Source organism: Pristiophorus japonicus, unplaced genomic scaffold (assembly GCF_044704955.1).
Source record: "Pristiophorus japonicus isolate sPriJap1 unplaced genomic scaffold, sPriJap1.hap1 HAP1_SCAFFOLD_42, whole genome shotgun sequence".
Classification (NCBI taxonomy): domain Eukaryota; kingdom Metazoa; phylum Chordata; class Chondrichthyes; family Pristiophoridae; genus Pristiophorus; species Pristiophorus japonicus.
The window spans coordinates 1,105,624-1,128,105 of NW_027254090.1; the positions used below are offsets into that span (position 1 = coordinate 1,105,624).

Genomic DNA, 22,482 nt, shown 5'->3' on the forward strand with positions numbered 1-22,482 from the left:
TGCACCCCGAACAGTCACAGTGCTGACACTCTGGGACTTCTCTCTGATCTCAGTAACTTTCTGACTGCGTTATTCGGCACTTGCTGTGATTCCCTGCAGTGGTTTTCTCTCTCCATTTCCTGCTATTCCCAAATGGTCCCCAGCCTCATTCCACTCCCAAACACCTTGCCCTCAGACACATTGATCCTAAGAGAAACAAGACACGGATGTGAAGCACTGATCAATGCAAGAAGTTTTATTTCTTAGTACAGCTCATTATTCAGGCAGCAGTAATACAGGATCAGAGGTAACCGGACCGAAACAATCAAACGACGGTTTCATTCAGTGAGAACCTGAGGATCTCGGGCCGGTGGGAATCCATCACTGGATCTTTCATTGATTCGGTATGCAACATCGGGACACAGTGAAGCAGAATATGTCTGGGGCAAGCACATCATCAGCGTTACACTCGCCAGTACGGCACACTCCTTCTGGTACACACTGGTGCACTAAAATACAGAATAAAGAATGAATTATTGTGGGTTCTGTAAACGGAGGGAGGGAGTACATTGATAAAACATTGAGCTGAGTATATCAGTGTTACTGGGACTGACTGGATTACACATGGACATTAACTCTTTTATACTTAATGAAAGCCCACAGCAGTCCTCTCTCCGACCTGCACAGACTCACTCTTTTTCCTGAACAACAGTCCAAGGGGTTTGCTGAGAATGGAGCACCGCACAGCCGCTCTCTGAGAGTAGGGACACAGGGAAGACATATCTGACAGTGATGTTGAACCATTTCCGGCACCACAAGGGCCCAAAGAGTTTCACAGACACTGGATTGTTTCTGAAGTGCCGAAACAATTTTGTAGGAAACACGGCAACCAATTTGCTCATGGCAAAGTTCCACAAAAAGTAAATGAGATTTGACAGGATGGGAAGGTTCTGGACATGTTGGTTGAGAGCATGTCCAGAACCTTCAGTCATTCCTCCAATTGGTCGAAGACACCGGGAGAAATCCCAGCTCTTCAAATGCCACCAGATGTTTCCTGCCCCATGGACGGGTAGAAAGGGTCTGTGTTTAATGTTTCATCCATAAACTGATAATTCCAACAGTGCCTCATTGCCCCAGTGTCAGGCAGTCAGTGCCGCATTGCCCCAGTGTCAGGCAGTCAGTGCCGCATTGCCCCAGTGTCGGGCAGTCAGTGCCGCACTGCCCCAGTGTCAGGCAGTCAATGCCGCATTGCCCCAGTGTCGGGCAGTCAGTGCCGCACTGCCCCAGTGTCGGGCAGTCAGTGCCGCACTGCCCCAGTGTCGGGCAGTCAGTGCCGCACTGCCCCAGTGTTGGGCAGTCAGTGCCGCACTGCCCCAGTGTTGGGCAGTCAGTGCCGCACTCTCCCAGTGTTGGGCAGTCAGTGCCGCACTGCCCCAGTGTCGGGCAGTCAGTGCCACACTGCCCCAGTGCCGGGCGGTCAGTGCCGCCCTGCCCCAGTGTTGGGCAGTCAGTGCCGCACTGCCCCAGTGTTGGTCAGTCAGTGCCGCACTGCCCCAGTGTTGGGCAGCCAGTGCCGCCCTGCCCCAGTGTTGGGCAGTCAGTGCCGCACTGCCCCAGTGTTGGTCAGTCAGTGCCGCACTGCCCCAGTGTTGGTCAGTCAGTGCCGCACTGCCCCAGTGTTGGTCAGTCAGTGCCGCACTGCCCCAGTGCCGGGCGGTCAGTGCCGCATTGCCCCAGTGCCGGGCTGTATTTACTGTACTGGGGCATCCACCCACAACTTGTTCACTCAACTCCCAACTGAGCCAACCTGACTCCCAGCTACTGACAATTGATCATTTCTCTACGTGCTTCCTCTCAGCAGTCTGTGTTCCCACATCCCAATCTCTCTGAAGGCTGCATAATTATTTGAATGAAATAAACCTGTTTTGAAACCGTTTGATCCCCTTCTCTAACAGCATGTTATATCTCATTTGTGAGCCTGGTCAGGCAGTGTGGGGGAAAGGGGCTCCCGATCCTGACCCCACACAGAGTCCGCACTCTCACACTTTGAACAGCTAGCAGTGACACAGAGTTTTTGTTCCATAATACCTGGGTACTGAGGCCGATTACAGACCCTCCCAACCGGTCAATGCTCTGAATGAGACCCATCTGATGGTCTGTTTGGATCAACAAACAACACCCACAATTACCTCCACCCACTCAGGTAGTCCCTGAACAATCCGGGGATTTACCTGTGGAACTGGCTCACATTAAATCCTTCAGTCATTCCTCCAATCACAATCATTTTCACTCAACTAATCAAACTGAGAACATAGTTTTTAAAATGAAACTGTCTGAACACTGGATTCAAAGATGAAAGAAATTTACAGACCTAAACCTCCTCTTCCTCCTCCTCCTCCTCCGAATCCTCCTCCGATCCCCCGGCCGGCAGGTCCAGCGAGCTTCCCTCGAGCAGTGCCGGGCTGAGTCAGCACCAGGAATACAAGAAACAAGATTGGAGCCTTCATCGTCATCATGTGCGGTATTGTTCAGAGTCAGGTTCAGGCAGCTGTAGGAGAAACGTTGTGAATCCTGTCTGAGCTTCTTTCCTTTATAACCACACACACGGGGAGTGGCTCTGCTCTCTGACGATGCCCTGGGAAAAGGCGTTTCTTTTCTGTGTGACATGGATCAGTATACAGCTGTCTACCTTTCAGAAGACAAGGTTGTGTGTTTGGGCCCAACTCCAGGTTTAACACATGATCTCAGCTGACGAGATGTGCCAGGTCCAGAAGCTTTGTGGGACTGGGGTGGGAAAGTGGAGCTGAGATTGAACATCAGTCGTGGTGTTTTTGAATGGAGGAGCAGGTTGGAAGGGCCATATGGCCGACTGCTGCTTCTAATTCTGATGTTCTTAGCAGGACATTTTACCATCAAAACCTCACTTTTTGAATCTGAGGCCCAGAAATTGGATAAGGTTCAAAAAGGGCGGTGTGATGGCCCAGTGCTACTTGGCCTGTTCATTTACACGATTGTAGTGCAGATCTCAGCACTAAACGCACTGCTGATTGGCTTACCGCTCAACAAGTGGGCCAATAGCAGGTACAGTCTGATAACCAGTAATGTCTGACCTGGTCTTTCTGCACGACTGAAAGTTGAGGTGATTTGATGCAGCAGCACCTCATTGTCATTGAAGTCCAGCTGGAATTGCAGCTGGAACACGAGGCTCAGCAGCAGCAAAGGGGATGAGCCAGAAGGCTCCGATGCTGCTCTGGAGCCACTGGTTGTGGCAGTGGGGAGGGAGAGAGGCTGTCCTGTTCCCGCAAGGTGAGGAACCCATCAGCACACACTTCGAGAAGGCTGTGGCAGGAGATGGCTGGGAACTTCACGGGCCACAGCGGGGTGTCGGGGCCCCAGGGCGGAGTGTCGGGGCCCCAGGGCGGGGTGTCGGGGCCCCAGGGCGGGGTATCGGGGCCACAGGGCGGGGTGTCGAGCCCCAGGGCGGAGTGTCGGGGCCCCAGGGCGGGGTGTCGGGGCCCCAGGGCGGGGTGTCGGGGCCCCAGGGCGGGGAGTCGGGGCCACACGGCGGGGAGTCGGGGCCACAGGGTGGGGTGTCGAGCCCCAGGGCGGGGTATCGGGGCCACATGGCGGGGAGGCGGGGCTACAGGGCGGGGTGTCGAGCCCCAGGGCGGGGTGTCGGGGCCCCAGGGCGGGGTGTCGAGCCCCCAGGGCGGGGTGTCGAGCCCCAGGGCGGGGTGTCGGGGCCACAGGGCGGGGTGTCGAGCCCCAGGGCGGAGTGTCGGGGCCCCAGGGCGGGGTGTCGGGGCCCCAGGGCGGGGTGTCGGGGCCCCAGGGCGGGGAGTCGGGGCCACACGGCGGGGAGTCGGGGCCACAGGGCGGGGTGTCGAGCCCCATGGCGGGGTGTCGGGGCCACAGGGCGGGGAGTCGGGGCTACAGGGCGGGGTGTCGAGCCCCAGGGCGGGGTGTCGGGGCCCCAGGGCGGGGTGTCGAGCCCCCAGGGCGGGGTGTCGAGCCCCAGGGCGGGGTGTCGGGGCCCCAGGGCGGGGTGTCGGGGCCACAGGGCGGGGTATCGGGGCCACAGGGCGGGGAGTCGGGTCACAGGGCGGGGTGTCGAGCCCCAGGGCGGGGTGTCGAGCCCCCAGGGCGGGGTGTCGAGCCCCAGGGCGGGGTGTCGGGGCCACAGGGCGGGGTGTCGGGGCCACAGGGCGGGGTGTCGAGCCCCAGGGCGGGGTGTCGGGGCCCCAGGGCGGGGTGTCGGGGCCCCAGGGCGGGGTGTCGAGCCTCAGGGCGGGGTGTCGGGGCCCCAGGGCGGGGTGTCGAGCCCCAGGGCGGGGTGTCGGGGCCCCAGGGCGGGGTATCGGGGCCCCAGGGCGGGGTGTCGGGGCCACAGGGCGGGGTGTCGGGGCCCCAGGGCGGGGTGTCGGGGCCCCAGGGCGGGGTGTCGAGCCCCAGGGCGGGGTGTCGGGGCCACAGGGCGGGGCGCCGGGGCCACAGGGCGGGGCGTCGGGGCCCCAGGGCGGGCTGTCGGGGCCCCAGGGCGGGGTGTCGGTGCCCCAGGGCGGGGTGTCGGGGCCCCAGGGCGGGGCGTCGGGGCCACAGGGCGGGGCGTCGGGGCCCCAGGGCGGGGTGTCGGGGCCCCAGGGCGGGGTGTCGGGGCCCCAGGGCGGGGTGTCGGGGCCCCAGGGCGGGCTGTCGGGGCCCCAGGGCGGGGCGACAGGGCCCCAGGGCGGGGTGTCGGTGCCCCAGGGCAGGGTGTCAGGGCCCCACGATATCCGGGTCCACGGTACTGTACCACAGACATGGATCCAGTGCGACAGGATGTTTAATGACTTCACACGGCAGGGCGAGGTGAGTGAAGGCTTCAGCCAACGCCATATCCCATCATCTGCACCAGACGCACCACACCCCCATCACAGCCCTCCCTACAATCTCTACCTTTCACCACTCAGATCTCCCAATCATCGCTTCACTTCACCCTCACAACCTTACCACTGCTGAACACTCACAGCCACATCTCACTCCTTGCACAAACTGACTGCTATTCAACCATGGCAGGCACACCACCCAAACACTCACTACACTCACTGACACACTTCCCTTTCTCTTTCAGCCAAGGTAACTCACAACCGGCGCGACCAGCGGCAGAGAGGAGGCGCTCAATCCGCTGTACAGTCCTTTACCAACTGTAGGAGACAGTGCTCGACCACATTGGAGGGGAAGTCACTGAATCCATGGCAACAGGGTGAATTGGGGATAGTAACGGTATTCCTAATCCTTCTTCTCACATTGCACTTCCCTTCATCCCACAATCTCTTCTCACTTACACTACTGATGCTGCATTCATGGACATCTTGCATTCCCCCCTCCCCTCACCATAACCCGACTCTTGTCCCTTTCAGCTTTCAGAGGGCCACGATCTGCCAGACACACAGCCTGTCCCCGAAGTAATGGAGGGGAGTGGAGATGAAGAACACAGCACACCATCACTGTCTCTGAGACTCGCAGACACCAGCTCACAAACTGGCATTGTGCAGAATGTAGAAGGTCACACACACAACACACGCACACACAGACACAACACACACACACGTACAGAAAACACACACACGTACAGACAGACAACACACACACGTACAGACACACAACACACACACACGTACAGACACAACAGACACACATGTACAGACAGACACAGACTGAGCAGCAGGGAGAGGGTTAAGTTTTTAGGTGGGTTGAAATCAGTGACAGAGTGTGAGGTTTTAAACAGGCTTTTAAAAGCACTTGTTCAGCACGCAACATTCAATCTGCAGATTTCGGTCTAATCTGACCTCTCACCAAGGACTGTATTTGATCTCCCCACATTCACTTTGCAAATTCTTCAGATCAGTAGGGGTGAAAGTCAGAATTTTCAGCCTCTGACACCCAGCCCATTTGCTGAAGATGGTTTCCAGTGATGTACCGTGTCTGTGCAGAATTCACCGTAGAATTACACAGTGTTTACAGCACAGAAACAGACCATTGGGCCCAACAGGTACATGTCGGAGTTTATTGTGCACACAAGCCTCCACCCTTTATCCAATCATATCCTGCTAATCCTTTCTCCCCTATGTACTTATCTACTTTCCCTTACAGGCACTTTACTATTCACCATAACTCCTCCATGTTTACCAAGCTCTACATTCTAACCAGTCTATGGGTAAAGAGGTATCTCCTGAATTCCTTATTGGGTTTGTTCGTGCGTAGCTTATATTTATTGTTATGTATGTAAACATTATAACTGTGTAAGAATTGCCACCAGAGGGCGCACCTGTTGGAGGCCTAAGGGTCACCTGCACACCTCGAGCAAGGGACTATAAAAGGTTGTCTGCCATGCTGCTCAGGCACTCTTGAGTTTTAATACAGAGACTAAGGTCACATCAGTTTAAGCTTACAGTACTCAGTCTTGTGGAGTTATTCGAAACATAATATTTATGACCTCTAATTTTGGACTCCCTACCAATCTACCCTAAAAAAAACCCTTCATAATATTAGAGATCTCTATTTGATCATAGGTTAGTTAGTAATTGAGTAAACCTCCCTCTACACTGTCCCATCAAACGGCCTGTGGGTTTGATACATTGGACGTCTATTTCCAATCTGCCTGAAGAAACCCGTGTAAATAAGATATCTTGGACCCTGAATGGTCACAGTGCTGATAGCCTGGGAATCACGTCTTATCTCCGTAATTTTCTGAATGCATTATTCGGCACTTGCAGAGATTCCATGCAGTGCTTTCCTCTTCACAGTTCCTGTGTTTTCCAAAACATCGCCCAGTCTCATTCCTCCTCCGAACATGTGCCCTCCAACACCCTGATTCTAAAGAGAAACAAGACCCGGATATGAAGCTGTGATTGATGCAGTATGTTTTATTTCTGAGTACAGCCCATTATCATACAACAGTAATTCAGTGTCAGGGCTTACAGGGCCTAAAGAATCAAACAGAACCTGCTCCCCATGAAGGAAGGCTTCATTCAGTGAGAACTTGGGAGAGCTTGGGCTGATGGGAATCAGTCACTGCAGCTTTCACTGTCGTCAGGACTGGTGAATTATTCCAAATAGAGATTCATTCTGAGGGTTTGCAGGAGGTGTTTACTGCTGGTAAATACCAGAATCAAATAATCAGAATGCACCAATTTAAAAAGAAAATTCAGCACTTTCTGGGGAGGTGAATGGCCCAGATACATTGGTACTGAACAGTATTTAGAAAGGAACAGAACAAGGGGAAGGTGGAACACAGACATGCAAACAGATCGACAGACATACATAGATAGGTGCACACACAGACCCATACACACACAGACCCAGATACACAGAACCACACACACACACACAGAGACAGGTGCACACACACATCTGTAACTGGTGAGAAGCTAGGAGCTGTGGATGAACAGAGAGATTTCGGGGCCTAAGTAGTTAAATCAGTGAAAGCTCGGGGACAGGTACAAAAATAACAAAGGGCTCGTGGATTGTTGGTGCTCCAGCTGTACAGAGCTCTGGAAAGACCCCATCTGGAGAACTACATTCAGTTCTGGGTACCACACCTCAGGGAGTGTATATTGCCCTTGGAGGGAGCACAGCACTTATTCACCAGACTGTTACTTGGGCCCCAAGGGTTAAATTATGAGGAGAAATTACATAAACTGGGCTTAAATTCCCGGAATACAGAAGGTTATGGGGTGAGTCCATTTGATTCAGGTTTTTAGGATGTGGAAAGGAATTGTTAAGGTAGAAAGAGAGAAACTTTTTCTGTTGGTGGAGGATTCCAGGAGAAGGGGACACAACCTGAAAATGAAAGCCAGGCCTTTCAGGAGAGAAGTTAGGAAACACTTCTTCACATAAAGGGTGGTAGAAGTGTGGGATTCTCTCACACAAAAAGCAGCAGGTGCTTGCACATGAAATAAATTTAAATCCGAGATCAACAGATGTTTGCCAGGCAACGGTGTAAAAGGATACAGAGCCACGGCAGATCAACGATGATCTCACTGAATGGGGGATAAGGCTCGAGGGGCTGAATGGCCTGCTCCTGTTCCTACCTCTACTTTATACAGAGTGTCAGCTTCGAGCACTCCCAGGGCCGGTACAGTACAGAGCTCCCTCTACATTACCTTGGCATTACCAATCTTACTCTGTTCCCCGCCCTGCTCTCTACCATGTCTGTTCCTGAGGTAATCAACTTCAATATAGAAAATTAGGGGCACACCATTGAGATGTTTCAGATAATAAACATCAGAAAAAGGTGCACAACCTTCTAACTTCAAATTAAAACTGGGCCGTTCAGGTGTGATGTCAGGAAGCACTTGTTCACACAGAGGGTACCACAAATCTGGAATTCGCTCCCAAAAATCTGTTGAGGCTGGAACGCAATTGGAAAATCCAAGACTCAGGTTGATATATTTTAGTTAGGTAGGGTTCTGTGTGTCTGTCTATAGACACACATAAATAAATAAACACATACATACACATGCAGAAACACAGACACACAAATGCAGAAACATAAGTACAGAAGCAGACAGACACATATACCCACACATGCAGGCATGCACGCACACACAGAAATATATACCCACACATACAGAAGCACATACATCAATCATCATACGCAGTCCCTCAGAGTCAAAGAAGGCTTGCTTGCATTCTTAAAATGAATCCTTACGTGGCTTAACAGTCCAATCTGAGAGCCACAGTCCATGACACATGTGGGACAGATAGTCGTTGAGGGAAAGGGAGGGTGGGACTGGTTTGCCGCACGCTCTTTCCGCTGCTTGCGCTTGATTTCTGCCTGCTCTCGGGCGATGAGACTCGAGGTGCTCAGTGCCCTCCCGGATGTACTTCCTCCATTTAGGACGGTATTTGATCAGGGACACCCAGGTGGCGGTGGGGATGTTGCACTTTATCAGGGAGGCTTCGAGGCTCTCCTTGTAACGTTTCTTCTGCCCATCTTTGGTTTATTTGCCATGAAGGAGTTCCGAGTAGAGCGCTTGCATAGGGATTCTCATGTCTGGCATGCGGACAATGTGGCCTGCCCAGCGGAGCTGATCACGTGTGGTCAGTGCTTCAATGCTGGGAAAAACATGCACAGACCGACAGAAACACACCCACAGAAACAGACTCACATATACAGAAAAACATGTGCACATACGCAGACGGACCAGGAGAGAACGGGTTATGTCTGAAGTGAAAATAAACCAGAGAGATTTTAAATAGGCTTTTGAAGGCACTTCATCGGCATGCAACAGCTAGTCTGCCGATTTCACAGAATCCTCGAATGGTTACAGCACAGAAGGAGGCCATTTAGCTCGTGCCAGCTCTCTGCAAGAATATCTCAGCTAGTCCCACTCCCCCGTCCTTTCCCCGTAGCATTGCAAGATATAGGGCCTTGTTTGGTACAAATCTGACCTCTCACCAAGGACTGTGTCTGAACTCCCCACATCCAGTTTACAGAAGATCTCTAGATTGGTCGGGGTGTAAGGTCGAAGGTTTGACCCGTGACACAGCCCATTGCTGAAGATTGTTTCGAGAGCTGCACTGTGACTTTTCAGAATTCACCATAGAATGACATTGAATTTATAACAGAGAAACAGACCATTCGGCCTAACTAGTTCCTGCCGGAGTTTACTCTCCAGATGGGTCTCCAACCATCTTACTACACCTCACCCAATCATCATATATTTCTATTCCTTTCTGCCTCATGTACTCAGCTGGCTTCCCCTTAAAGGCACTCTGCCATTCACCTTAACTACTCGATGTGCTAGCAAGCTCTATATTCTAACCTCTGGGATTGAAGAGCTTTCTCCTGAATTCCTGATTGGATTTATTAGTGAGTATCGAATATTTATGACCACTAGTTTTGGACCCCCACACCTGGTAAAATCATCCCAACATCGACCCTATGTAAGCCCTTCATAACGTTCAACAACTCTATCGTGTATTTCACTCATTTTATAAATGTGCCAACATTTTTCCCCCTGGTTTGCCTCCACTGCTAGGCGGTCTGGAGAATAACCTTTTTATCATTAATTTAATGTGAAACTTGCTCCCGTGAGACATTTGTGTCCTATATGGAAATCCGTTCAGCAGGTCAGCAGGAATTGCTTGCCAAATATTCAAACATTTCAGATAAAATTATAAAATGACCGAACTGCTTCAGAAACAGAGACCGACTATTAAAAATAATGAAAAACAAGGCTCAGTAGATTAACGGAGAAGTACATCGGAGGCAACTTGTACATATGCGGGTGGATGTGTTACTGAACCATGTAATGTAATAAAATGAGTTGGGAAATGGGGCTCGATTAGATGTGGGACACACGTTAGAATCTAAAGCAAACTTCCCTCTGGATTAACCGCTAAATCTTGCAGATCTCCATGCCCCTGGTGAGACCCGGCACATCCTGGGCAGCACATTTTAAAACTGGGGGTGCAGAATATGTGATCAGCTCATGCAATGTGTTTAGAGCACGGGCTGGGCTCTGTGTTAAAGTCATTGCTTCGTGCAGTCCTGTTACATCAGGAATCCTGGCAGATAGAGAGAGAAAACGGGAGAAGTGGGAGAGTGAGAGACACAGGGGCAGAGAGGGAAGAAACAGAGACAGAATGGAGAAAGACAGAGGGAGAGACAAAATAGCAAGAGAGAAGGGAAAGTAAGATAAAGAAAGACTAACAGCGAAGGGGAGAGTGTGAGGAAACAAGCAGCAAAATAAGTGAGACACACAGGGAGAGAGACAAGAATCCAAGGGAGTTGGAGAGAGAGAATGAGGCAGAGTTTTAGAGAGGAAGGAAAAAGGAAACAGCGGCTGGGATGGCGAGAGAGAGACTGGGGCAGAGAGAAGAGAGTGAAACAAAAGAGGTGGAAAGAGGGACTAAGCGTGAAGCAGAAAGACGGACCACGAAGCAGAGATTAGAAAGGCAGAGTCAGACAGCGAGGCAGAGAGAAATGAGAGGTAAAGAGAGGAGAGAAAAGGTGAATGAGAGAGAGAGAGAAAATGAGGCGGGGAGAGAAAGCAATTGATAAAAAGAAACAGAGGTGGAGAGAAGAGAGTGAGGCAGAGAGAGAGAGACAGAGATAGAGAGAGAGACAGCGAGAGAGAGATAAAATGATTCAGATTGTGAAAGAGAGAAATAAAGGAAATAGAGGAACTACGCGATAGAGAGAGAAAAAATCTCCCTAGACACTGTCCCATCAAACGGTCTGTGGGTCTATTTCCAATCTGCCTGAAGAGACCCTTTCAAGTGAGATATCTTGGACCCTGAAGAGTCAGTGTCAACACTCTGGTACTCATGTCTTATAGAATTACCTTTTTGAATGTGCTGTTAGGCGCTGCAGAGATTCCCTGCAGTGGTTTCCTCTTCACACTTCCTGCGATTTCCAAATCATCGCCAAGCCTCATTCCACCCCCGAACTCCATGTCCTCGGCCACTGATCCTAATGAGAAACAAGACACGGATATGAAGCTGTGTTTTATGCAAGAAGTTTTATTTCTGAGTACAGCCCATTATTCTGACAGTAGTAATACACGGTCAGGGATTTTATGGGACCAAAACAATCAAACAGAGCCTGCTCCTTGCGAAGGAAGGTTTCATTCAGTGAGATCTTGGAGAGCTCGGGCTGGTGGAAATCCGATACTGGACCTTTCACGGCTGCGGTCTGCAACATCGGGACCCACCGGGGAAGGATAGTGGGACAGACAGATACGTAGGGTGAGCTGGGGCAGTTGCTGGGACTAGTGAACTATTCCAACTAGTGATTTAGTTGCTGAGGGTTTGTAGGACTTGTTTACTGCTGTTAAATACCAGAATCAAATTAATCAGAATGCACCAATTTAAACAGAGAATTTTGCATTTTCTGGGGAGGTGAATGGCCCAGACACATTGATACTGAACAGTATTTAGAAATGAATGGAACAAGGGAAAGGTGCAACACAGATATACACACAGAGATCCACACACAGAGACAGGTGTACACACATGCACACAGACCCACACACACAGACAGGTGCACACACACACACAGACCCACACACACACACACAGACCCCCACACACACACACAGACCCCCACACATCTGTAACTGGCGAGAAGCTAGGAGCAGTTCAGAGCTCCCTCTACAGTATCCTGTCATTACCAATGTTACTCTGTTCCCCCTCCCTGCTCCATACCATTTCTGTTCCTGCGGTTATAAACTTCAATATAGAAAATTATGGGTGACACCATTAAGATGTTTAAGATAATTGAGAGATAATACTTCATCTGGTGCGAGAGTTCAGAAAAAGATGCACAACCTTCACGTTAAATCTTGGCCACTCAAAAGTGTGATGTCAGGAAGCAGAAATCTGGAATTCTCTGCCAGAAATCTGTTGACGCTGGAGCCCAATTGAAAACTTCAAGACACAGATTGATAGATTTTTGTTAGGTAGGGTTCTGTATGTCTGTATATAGACAGATATACAAACAGACACACAGGCAGAAACACATCCACACACACATACCCACATATACAGAAACACATACCCACACAGACAACACATACCACACTTGCAAACGGACCAGGAGAGAATGGGTTAGGGCTGTAGTGGATTGAAACCAGTGAGAGAGGTTTTAAACAGGCTTTTGAAGGCACTTGATCAGCACGCAACAGTCAGTCTGCCGATTTCATACAATCCTAGAATGGTTACATAGGAGGAGCACATTCGTGTCGACACTGCTCTCTGCAAGAGTATCTCAGCTAGTCCCACTCATAGAATCATTGAAAATTACAGCATGGCAGGAGGCCATTTCAGCCCATTGTGTCAACGCCGGCCAAACAAGAGCTCTCCAGCCAAATTCCACTTTCCAGCTCTTTGTCCGTATCACTGCAGGTTACGGCACTTTAAGTGCACGTCCAAGTATCTTTTAAATGTGGTGAGGGATTCTGCCTCTACCATCCTTTCAGGCAGTGAGTTCCAGACCACCACCACCTTCTAATTGACGAAATTTCACCTCATATCTCCTCTAAACCTCCCCCTAATTACTTTAAATCTATATCCCCTGTTTGTTGACCCCGCTATAGAGGGACAACAGGTCCATCCTGTCTACTTTATCCAGGTACCTCATAATTATATACACCTCAATAAGGTTTCCCCTCAGCCTCCTCTGTTCCAATGATCACAGACCGAGGAGAGCTAGCATGGGACCTGAGCGATGGGGATAAAAGGAGCAGGGTACGCAGGCCTGAGATCAGAGAGGGACCTGAGCGATGGGGATAAAAGGAGCAGGGACCCCAGGGCTGAGATCAGAGAGGCACCTGAGCGATGGGGATAAGAGGAGCAGTGACCCCAGGCCTGAGATCAGAGAGGGACCTGAGCGATGGGGATAAAAGGAGCAGTGACCCCAGGCCTGAGATCAGAGAGTGACCTGAGCGATGGGGATAAAAGGAGCAGTGACCCCAGGCCTGAGATCAGAGAGGGACCTGAGCGATGGGGTTAAAAGGAGCACTGTCCCTACGCCTGAGATCAGAGAGGGACCTGAGCGATGGGGATAAAAGGAGCACTGTCCCCAGGACTGAGATCAGAGAGGGACCTGAGCGATGGGGATAAAAGGAGCTGGGACCACAGGCCTGAGATCAGAGAGGGACCTGAACGATGGGGATAAATGGAGCAGGGTACCCCAGGCCTGAGATCAGAGAGGGACCTGAGCGATGGGGATAAAAGGAGCAGTGACTCCAGACCTGAGATCAGAGAGGGACCTGAGCGATGGGGATAAAAGGAGCGGGGACCCGAGGCCTGAGATCAGAGAGGGACCTGAGCGATGGGGATAAAAGGAGCAGTGACCCCAGGCCTGAGATCAGAGAGGGACCTGAGCGATGGGGATAAAAGGAGCAGTGACTCCAGGCCTGAGATCAGAGAGGGACCTGAGCGATGGGAATAAAAGGAGCAGTGACCCCAGGCCTGAGATCAGAGAGGGACCTGAGCGATGGGGATAAAAGGAGCGGGGACCCGAGGCCTGAGATCAGAGAGGGACCTGAGCGATGGGGATAAAAGGAGCAGTGACCCCAGGCCTGAGATCAGAGAGGGACCTGAGCGATGGGGATAAAAGGAGCAGTGAGCCCAGGCCTGAGATCAGAGAGGGACCTGAGCGATGGGGATAAAAGGAGCAGTGACCCCAGGCCTGAGATCAGAGAGGGACCTGAGCGATGGGGATAAAAGTAGCAGTGACCCTAGGCCTGAGATCAGAGAGGGACCTGAGCGATGGGGATAAAAGGAGCAGGGACCCCAGGCCTGAGATCAGAGAGGGACCTAAGCGATGGGGATAAACGGAGCAGTGACCCAGGCCTGAGATCAGAGAGAGACCTGAGAGATGGGGATAAAAGGAGCAGGGACCCCAGGCCTGAGATCAGAGAGGGACCTAAGCGATGGGGATAAAAGGAGCAGGGACCCGAGGCCTGAGATCAGAGAGGGACCTGAGCGATGGGGATAAAAGGAGCACTGTCCCTAGGCCTGAGATCAGAGAGGGACCTGAGCGATGGGGATAAAAGGAGCAGTGACTCCAGGTCTGAGATCAGAGAGGGACCTGAGCGATGGGGATAAAAGGAGCAGTGACCCCAGACCTGAGATCAGAGAGGGACCTGAGCGATGGGGATAAAAGGAGCGGGGTACCCAGGCCTGAGATCAGAGTGGGACCTGAGCGATGGGGATAAAAGGAGCAGGGACCCAGGCCTGAGATCAGAGAGAGACCTGAGAGATGGGGATAAAAGGAGCAGGGACCCCATGCCTGAGATCAGAGAGGGACCTGAGCGATGGGGATAAAAGGAGCACTGTCCCTAGGCCTGAGATCAGAGAGGGACCTGAGCGAGGGGATAAAGGGAGCAGTGACCCCAGGCCTGAGATCAGAGAGGGACCTGAGCGATGGGGATAAAAGGAGCAGTGACCCCAGGCCTGAGATCAGAGAGGGACCTGAGCGATGGCGATAAAAGGAGCAGGGTACCCAGGCCTGACATCAGAGAGGGACCTTAGCGATGGGGATAAAAGGAGCACTGTCCCCAGGTCTGAGATCAGAGAGGGACCTGAGCGATGGGGATAAAAGAAGCAGTGACCCCAGGCCTGAGATCAGAGAGGGACCTGAGCGATGGGGATAAAAGGAGCGGGGACCCCAGGCCTGAGATCAGAGAGGGACCTGAGCGATGGGGATAAAAAGAGCAGTGACCCCAGACCTGAGATCAGAGAGGGACCTGAGCGATGGGGATAAAAGGAGCAGTGAGCCCAGGCCTGAGATCAGAGAGGGACCTGAACGATGGGGATAAATGGAGCAGGGTACCCCAGGCCTGAGATCAGAGAGGGACCTGAGCGATGGGGATAAAAGGAGCAGTGACCCCAGGCCTGAGATCAGAGAGGGACCTGAGCGATCGGGATAAAAGGAGCAGTGGCCCCAGGCCTGAGATCAGAGAGGGACCTGAGCGATGGGGATAAAAGGAGCAGTGACCCCAGGACTGAGATCAGAGAGGGACCTGAGCGATGGGGATAAAAGGAGCAGTGACCCCAGGCCTGAGATCAGAGAGGGACCTGAGCGATGGGGATAAAAGGAGCACTGTCCCTACGCCTGAGATCAGAGAGGGACCTGAGCGATGGGGATAAAAGGAGCACTGTCCCCAGGCCTGAGATCAGAGAGGGACCTGAGCGATGGGGATAAAAGGAGCTGGGACCACAGGCTTGAGATCAGAGAGGGACCTGAGCGATGTGGATAAAAGGAGCAGTGACTCCAGGCCTGAGATCAGAGAGGGACCTGAGCGATGGGAATAAAAGGAGCAGTGACCCCAGGCCTGAGATCAGAGAGGGACCTGAGCGATGGGGATAAAAGGAGCGGGGACCCGAGGCCTGAGATCAGAGAGGGACCTGAGCGATGGGGATAAAAGGAGCAGTGACCCAGGCCTGAGATCAGAGAGGGACCTGAGCGATGGGGATAAAAGGAGCAGTGACCCCAGGCCTGAGATCAGAGAGGGACCTGAGCGATGGGGATAAAAGGAGCAGTGACCCCAGGCCTGAGATCAGAGAGGGACCTGAGCGATGGGGATAAAAGTAGCAGTGACCCCAGGCCTGAGATCAGAGAGGGACCTGAGCGATGGGGATAAAAGGAGCAGGGACCCCAGGCCTGAGATCAGAGAGGGACCTAAGCGATGGGGATAAACGGAGCAGTGACCCAGGCCTGAGATCAGAGAGAGACCTGAAAGATGGGGATAAAAGGAGCAGGGACCCCAGGCCTGAGATCAGAGAGGGACCTAAGCGATGGGGATAAAAGGAGCAGGGACCCGAGGCCTGAGATCAGAGAGGGACCTGAGCGATGGGGATAAAAGGAGCACTGTCCCTAGGCCTGAGATCAGAGAGGGACCTGAGCGATGGGGATAAAAGGAGCAGTGACTCCAGGTCTGAGATCAGAGAGGGACCTGAGCGATGGGGATAAAAGGAGCAGTGACCCCAGACCTGAGATCAGAGAGGGACCTGAGCGATGGGGATAAAAGGAGCGGGGTACCCAGGCCTGAGATCAGAGTGGGACCTGAGCGATGGGGATAAAAGGAGCAGGGACCCAGGCCTGAGATCAGAGAGAGACCTGAGAGATGGGGATAAAAGGAGCAGGGACCCCATGCCTGAGATCAGAGAGGGACCTGAGCGATGGGGATAAAAGGAGCACTGTCCCTAGGCCTGAGATCAGAGAGGGACCTGAGCGAGGGGATAAAGGGAGCAGTGACCCCAGGCCTGAGATCAGAGAGGGACCTGAGCGATGGGGATAAAAGGAGCAGTGACCCCAGGCCTGAGATCAGAGAGGGACCTGAGCGATGGCGATAAAAGGAGCAGGGTACCCAGGCCTGACATCAGAGAGGGACCTTAGCGATGGGGATAAAAGGAGCACTGTCCCCAGGTCTGAGATCAGAGAGGGACCTGAGCGATGGGGATAAAAGAAGCAGGGACCCCAGGTCTGAGATCAGAGAGGGACCTGAGCGATGGGGATAAAAGGAGCAGTGACTCCAGGCCTGAGATCAGAGAGGGACCTGAGCGATGGGGATAAAAGGAGCAGGGGTCCCCAGGCCTGAGATCAGAGAGGGACCTGAGCGATGGGGATAAAAAGAGCAGTGACCCCAGACCTGAGATCAGAGAGGGACCTGAGCGATGGGGATAAAAGGAGCAGTGAGCCCAGGCCTGAGATCAGAGAGGGACCTGAACGATGGGGATAAATGGAGCAGGGTACCCCAGGCCTGAGATCAGAGAGGGACCTGAGCGATGGGGATAAAAGGAGCAGTGACCCCAGGCCTGAGATCAGAGAGGGACCTGAGCGATCGGGATAAAAGGAGCAGTGGCCCCAGGCCTGAGATCAGAGAGGGACCTGAGCGATGGGGATAAAAGGAGCAGTGACCCCAGGACTGAGATCAGAGAGGGACCTGAGCGATGGGGATAAAAGGAGCAGTGACCCCAGGCCTGAGATCAGAGAGGGACCTGAGCGATGGGGATAAAAGGAGCAGTGACCCCAGGCCTGAGATCAGAGAGGGACCTGAGCGATGGGGATAAAAGTAGCAGTGACCCCAGGCCTGAGATCAGAGAGGGACCTGAGCGATGGGGATAAAAGGAGCAGGGACCCCAGGCCTGAGATCAGAGAGGGACCTGAGCGATGGGGATAAAAGGAGCAGTGACCCAGGCCTGAGATCAGAGAGAGACCTGAGAGATGGGGATAAAAGGAGCAGGGACCCCAGGCCTGAGATCAGAGAGGGACCTAAGCGATGGGGATAAAAGGAGCAGGGACCCGAGGCCTGAGATCAGAGAGGGACCTGAGCGATGGGGATAAAAGGAGCACTGTCCCTAGGCCTGAGATCAGAGAGGGACCTGAGCGATGGGGATAAAGGGAGCAGTGGCCCCAGGCCTGAGATCAGAGAGGGACCTGAGCGATGGGGATAAAAGGAGCAGTGACTCCAGGTCTGAGATCAGAGAGGGACCTGAGCGATGGGGATAAAAGGAGCAGTGACCCCAGGCCTGAGATCAGAGAGGGACCTGAGCGATGGGGATAAAAGGAGCAGTGACCCCAGGCCTGAGATCAGAGAGGGACCTGAGCGATGGGGATAAAAGGAGCGGGGTACCCAGGCCTGAGATCAGAGAGGGACCTGAGAGTTGGGGATAAACGGAGCAGTGACCCCAGGCCTGAGATCAGAGAGAGACCTGAGAGATGGGGATAAAAGGAGCAGGGACCCCATGCCTGAGATCAGAGAGGGACCTGAGCGATGGGGATAAAAGGAGCAGTGACCCCAGGCCTGAGATCAGAGAGGGACCTGAGCGATGGGGATAAAAGGAGCAGTGACCCCAGGCCTGAGATCAGAGAGGGACCTGAGCGATGGGGATAAAAGGAGCACTGTCCCTAGGCCTGAGATCAGAGAGGGACCTGAGCGAGGGGATAAAGGGAGCAGTGACCCCAGGCCTGAGATCAGAGAGGGACCTGAGCGATGGGGATAAAAGGAGCAGTGACCCCAGGCCTGAGATCAGAGAGGGACCTGAGCGATGGCGATAAAAGGAGCACTGTCCCCAGGCCTGAGATCAGAGAGGGACCTGAGCGATGGGGATAAAAGGAGCAGTGTCCCCAGGCCTGAGATCAGAGAGGGACCTGAGAGATGGGGATAAAAGGAGCAGGGACCCCAGGCCTGAGATCAGAGAGGGACCTGAGCGATGGGGATAAAAGGAGCAGTGACCCCAGGCCTGAGATCAGAGAGGGACCTGAGCGATGGGGATAAAAGGAGCAGTGACCCCAGGCCTGAGATCAGAGAGGGACCTGAGCGATGGGGATAAAAGGAGCAGTGACCCCAGGCCTGAGATCAGGGAGGGACCTGAGCGATGGGGAGAAAAGGAGCAGTGAACCCAGGCCTGAGATCAGAGTGGGACCTGAGCGATGGGGATAAAAGGAGCAGGGTACCCAGACCTGAGATCAGAGAGGGACCTGAGCGATGGGGATAAAAGGAGCAGTGACCCCAGGCCTGAGATCAGAGAGGGACCTGAGCGATGGGGATAAAAGGAGCAGTGACCCCAGGCCTGAGATCAGAGAGGGACCTGAGCGATGGGGATAAAAGGAGCAGTGACCCCAGGCCTGAGATCAGAGAGGGACCTGAGCGATGGGGATAAAAGTAGCAGTGACCCCAGGCCTGAGATCAGAGAGGGACCTGAGCGATGGGGATAAAAGGAGCAGGGACCCCAGGCCTGAGATCAGAGAGGGACCTAAGCGATGGGGATAAACGGAGCAGTGACCCAGGCCTGAGATCAGAGAGAGACCTGAGAGATGGGGATAAAAGGAGCAGGGACCCCAGGCCTGAGATCAGAGAGGGACCTAAGCGATGGGGATAAAAGGAGCAGGGACCCGAGGCCTGAGATCAGAGAGGGACCTGAGCGATGGGGATAAAAGGAGCACTGTCCCTAGGCCTGAGATCAGAGAGGGACCTGAGCGATGGGGATAAAAGGAGCAGTGACTCCAGGTCTGAGATCAGAGAGGGACCTGAGCGATGGGGATAAAAGGAGCAGTGACCCCAGACCTGAGATCAGAGAGGGACCTGAGCGATGGGGATAAAAGGAGCGGGGTACCCAGGCCTGAGATCAGAGTGGGACCTGAGCGATGGGGATAAAAGGAGCAGGGACCCAGGCCTGAGATCAGAGAGAGACCTGAGAGATGGGGATAAAAGGAGCAGTGACCCCAGACCTGAGATCAGAGAGGGACCTGAGCGATGGGGATAAAAGGAGCACTGTCCCTAGGCCTGAGATCAGAGAGGGACCTGAGCGAGGGGATAAAGGGAGCAGTGACCCCAGCCCTGAGATCAGAGAGGGACCTGAGCGATGGGGATAAAAGGAGCAGTGACCCCAGGCCTGAGATCAGAGAGGGACCTGAGCGATGGCGATAAAAGGAGCAGTGAACCCAGGCCTGAGATCAGAGAGGGACCTGAGCGATGGGGATAAAAAGAGCAGTGACCCCAGACCTGAGATCAGAGAGGGACCTGAGCGATGGGTATAAAAGGAGCAGTGAGCCCAGGCCTGAGATCAGAGAGGGACCTGAACGATGGGGATAAATGGAGCAGGGTACCCCAGGCCTGAGATCAGAGAGGGACCTGAGCGATGGGGATAAAAGGAGCAGTGACCCCAGGCCTGAGATCAGAGAGGGACCTGAGCGATTGGGATAAAAGGAGCAGTGGCCCCAGGCCTGAGATCAGAGAGGGACCTGAGCGATGGGGATAAAAGGAGCAGTGACTCCAGGCCTGAGATCAGAGAGGGACCTGAGCGATGGGGATAAAAGGAGCGGGGACCCCAGGCCTGAGATCAGAGAGGGACCTGAGCGATGGGGATAAAAAGAGCAGTGACCCCAGACCTGAGATCAGAGAGGGACCTGAGCGATGGGTATAAAAGGAGCAGTGAGCCCAGGCCTGAGATCAGAGAGGGACCTGAACGATGGGGATAAATGGAGCAGGGTACCCCAGGCCTGAGATCAGAGAGGGACCTGAGCGATGGGGATAAAAGGAGCAGTGACCCCAGGCCTGAGATCAGAGAGGGACCTGAGCGATCGGGATAAAAGGAGCAGTGGCCCCAGGCCTGAGATCAGAGAGGGACCTGAGCGATGGGGATAAAAGGAGCAGTGACCCCAGGACTGAGATCAGAGAGGGACCTGAGCGATGGGGATAAAAGGAGCAGTGACCCCAGGCCTGAGATCAGAGAGGGACCTGAGCGATGGGGATAAAAGGAGCACTGACCCCAGGCCTGAGATCAGAGAGGGACCTGAGCGATGGGGATAAAAGTAGCAGTGACCCCAGGCCTGAGATCAGAGAGGGACCTGAGCGATGGGGATAAAAGGAGCAGGGACCCCAGGCCTGAGATCAGAGAGGGACCTGAGCGATGGGGATAAAAGGAGCGGGGTACCCAGGCCTGAGATCAGAGAGGGACCTGAGCGATGGGGATAAAAGGAGCAGTGACCCAGGCCTGAGATCAGAGAGAGACCTGAGAGATGGGGATAAAAGGAGCAGGGACCCCAGGCCTGAGATCAGAGAGGGACCTAAGCGATGGGGATAAAAGGAGCAGGGACCCGAGGCCTGAGATCAGAGAGGGACCTGAGCGATGGGGATAAAAGGAGCACTGTCCCTAGGCCTGAGATCAGAGAGGGACCTGAGCGATGGGGATAAAGGGAGCAGTGGACCCAGGCCTGAGATCAGAGAGGGACCTGAGCGATGGGGATAAAAGGAGCAGTGACTCCAGGTCTGAGATCAGAGAGGGACCTGAGCGATGGGGATAAAAGGAGCAGTGACCCCAGGCCTGAGATCAGAGAGGGACCTGAGCGATGGGGATAAAAGGAGCAGTGACCCCAGGCCTGAGATCAGAGAGGGACCTGAGCGATGGGGATAAAAGGAGCGGGGTACCCAGGCCTGAGATCAGAGAGGGACCTGAGAGTTGGGGATAAACGGAGCAGTGACCCCAGGACTGAGATCAGAGAGAGACCTGAGAGATGGGGATAAAAGGAGCAGGGACCCCATGCCTGAGATCAGAGAGGGACCTGAGCGATGGGGATAAAAGGAGCAGTGACCCCAGGCCTGAGATCAGAGAGGGACCTGAGCGATGTGGATAAAAGGAGCAGTGACCCCAGGCCTGAGATCAGAGAGGGACCTGAGCGATGGGGATAAAAGGAGCACTGTCCCTAGGCCTGAGATCAGAGAGGGACCTGAGCGAGGGGATAAAGGGAGCAGTGACCCCAGGCCTGAGATCAGAGAGGGACCTGAGCGATGGGGATAAAAGGAGCAGTGACCCCAGGCCTGAGATCAGAGAGGGACCTGAGCGATGGCGATAAAAGGAGCACTGTCCCCAGGCCTGAGATCAGAGAGGGACCTGAGCGATGGGGATAAAAGGAGCAGTGTCCCCAGGCCTGAGATCAGAGAGGGACCTGAGAGATGGGGATAAAAGGAGCAGGGACCCGAGGCCTGAGATCAGAGAGGGACCTGAGCGATGGGGATAAAAGGAGCAGGGACCCCAGGCCTGAGATCAGAGAGGGACCTGAGCGATGGGGATAAAAGGAGCAGTGACCCCAGGCCTGAGATCAGAGAGGGACCTGAGCGATGGGGATAAAAGGAGCAGTGACCCCAGGCCTGAGATCAGAGAGGGACCTGAGCGATGGGGATAAAAGGAGCAGTGACCCCAGGCCTGAGATCAGGGAGGGACCTGAGCGATGGGGAGAAAAGGAGCAGTGAACCCAGGCCTGAGATCAGAGTGGGACCTGAGCGATGGGGATAAAAGGAGCAGGGTACCCAGACCTGAGATCAGAGAGGGACCTGAGCGATGGGGATAAAAGGAGCAGTGACTCCAGGCCTAAGATCAGAGAGGGATCTGAGCGATGGGGATAAAAGGAGCAGTGACCCCAGGCCTGAGATCAGAGAGGGACCTGAGAGATGGGGATAAAAGAAGCAGGTTACCCGGGCCTGAGAGCAGAGAGGGACCTGAGCG

General features: G+C 53.8%; 1 long non-coding RNA gene across 1 annotated transcript; it reads right to left on the minus strand.

Annotated features, from left to right (window-relative positions):
- Nucleotides 1-220: 220 nt before the first annotated feature.
- On the minus strand, nucleotides 221-2,538 carry LOC139250759 (uncharacterized). Its single transcript, XR_011591358.1, has 2 exons — nucleotides 2,351-2,538; nucleotides 221-488 (listed from the first exon to the last, which is right to left on the minus strand). It is a non-coding gene; the product is annotated as an uncharacterized lncRNA (long non-coding RNA).
- Between the last annotated feature and the right edge of the window lie 19,944 nt (nucleotides 2,539-22,482).